The sequence below is a fragment of the Pholis gunnellus genome (assembly GCF_910591455.1).
Source record: "Pholis gunnellus genome assembly, chromosome: 2".
Taxonomy (NCBI): Eukaryota; Metazoa; Chordata; class Actinopteri; order Perciformes; family Pholidae; genus Pholis; species Pholis gunnellus.
In genome coordinates, this window is record NC_136536.1 from 639209 (window position 1) to 641825 (window position 2617).

Below are 2617 nucleotides of genomic sequence, written 5' to 3' on the forward strand. Positions count from 1 at the left end.
AGTATTATCATCTAAAGTATAGAAGTATTATCATCTAAAGTATAGAAGTATTATCATCTAAAGTATAGAAGTATTACAGTTTTTTTCAATTGCTAACAAGCAGTGTTCAATACTGAAACCACGTGTTCAAAACTCTTCACACGTTCTGCATTACCAAGATTCATTTTGGCCAAACGGTTAATCTAACCTCCAAAACTCACTCAGACCAACAAAACACTTCATACACGTCTCAAAATAAGCTCGTTCCACCGATCACTGGCAACAAATTCTCATTCAGAAAACATGCTGTCACTCAGAACACACTGACCTAAAAAACACCAGCAACAGGGAGCATTACATCAATCATGAACTGTTATTTAGTTAGAATGAATTTTCACATAAACAGTATTTCAATATAGAATAACAGATTTTTAATTTATTGAATGTACTAAAAGCATACGTATTTAACAAGAATGAATCAGAAATATATATATTTTTTTAATATAGTACTTCATTTGTGAAAATACTGTAAATAGGTGACAAAAGAAAAAAAAAATCCTGAAATTCCAGGGCAAAAAAAAGAAAAAGTCAACAACACGTGTAATCTAATCACTCATTGTGAAGTTCTGTGATGGTTCTAGTCCTCCCTCTCTCTTGGATTAGGCCACATGTTCTCATCAACATCACATCTGATGTCTTCTCTGGAAATGTATCTTGGAAAGTATCTTTAGGAGTCTAACCCAACCCTGGCAGTCTTCAGGAGAAATGTCTCCACACTCCGCATTCATTACCTCCAGTAAAGTCATCTGATCATGTGGATGGTGGTCATAAACCTTCCACCTCCATGCAGAGAAAACTCCTCCTATTGTCCTGTAATATGTATCTTCTCACCTGTTGTTTTGCCGGAAAATTTGTATTATTGACGCAACTGTTGAGTGGGGCAGATTAGGTTGCACCCTTAGACCGGCCTCTCTCAAAGTGAGACCGTGGTTTACAACATGGTCAGTAATTGTGGCCCTTATTTCATCCGATATCACCGCTCTTGGTCTTCCTCTCCTTTGTCCTCCACTCTCCCTCGTACCACTCCTCTTTCCCCACCAACCTGTCTTCTGTGATCCATATTTCCAAACAAAATCAGTTCCAAGCTACCGGTAATTAGACTAAAACAAGACACCTGGGCTGGCTTTGAGCTGAAATTGCAATTAGCTTGGAATGATTATTATTTCATTTTCATTCATTTTCTATATTTCAAAATAATTACTGCAGAAATGTTTGAAATTTGCCATCATTCTGATTTGAATGTGCTTTTATCAGTTTTGAAAGCAGTGTGTTAGCATATGAAAAATGTCCTGCAAATACATCGTTTTTTCCAGTTTGTGGAGTATGAATGACAAAAGTGTTTGTGAATTTTGAAAAATGTGGTGATTGAATCCATTTAGTCTGAAAGCAATGAAACATGATTCACAGTTTGGTCCGTAGACACTTGTGTGTCGCTGAACGTGTGAAGAGTTTTGAACATTTGGTTTCAGTATTGAACACTGCTTGTTAGCAATTGAAAAAAACTGTATCATCTAAAGTTCGTTTTTTGGAAAAAATAAATGTTGATTATATCGTGTCACATGTTTTCAGCAATAGGAGCTGTAGTTTTATCAGCAACAAAACAACAACACAACACAGACACACAATGAGAGCAATAACTTGTGAAGTGTGTGTGTATGTCTGTGTGTGTGTGCGTGTGTGTGTGTGTGGTTTAACTCTGGGACTGCTGCCCATAAAGTCTCATTATTTTCATGGCATCAGACCCACTGGACTACAGAGAGCTGACGCTTCTATTGATGGAGCTGCGTTCAAACACCAGAGGAAAAAACTGTTCCACTGGGTTCCTCAGGAGGCTGGTACACTTTGTTTGTGTGTGTGTGTTTTTATTCCACGATGTTTGTGAGGACCTGTCCTACACCAACACCATGAGGACCTGTCCTACACCAACACCATGAGGACCTGTCCTACACCAACACCATGAGGACCTGTCCTACACCAACACCATGAGGACCTGTCCTACACCAACACCATGAGGACCTGTCCTACACCAGCACTATGAGGACCTGTCCTACACCAACACCATGAGGACCTGTCCTACACCAACACCATGAGGACCTGTCCTACACCAACACTATGAGGACCTGTCCTGTACCAGCACTATGAGGACCTGTCCTACACCAACACTATGAGGACCTGTCCTACACCAGCACTATGAGGACCTGTCCTACACCAGCACTATGAGGACCTGTCCTACACCAGCACTATGAGGACCTGTCCTGTACCAACACTATGAGGACCTGTCCTACACCAGCACTATGAGGACCTGTCCTACACCAGCACTATGAGGACCTGTCCTACACCAGCACTATGAGGACCTGTCCTACACCAGCACTATGAGGACCTGTCCTACACCAACACTATGAGGACCTGTCCTGTACCAACACTATGAGGACCTGTCCTACACCAACACTATGAGGACCTGTCCTACACCAGCACTATGAGGACCTGTCCTACACCAGCACTATGAGGACCTGTCCTACACCAGCACTATGAGGACCTGTCCTGTACCAACACTATGAGGACCTGTCCTACACCAACA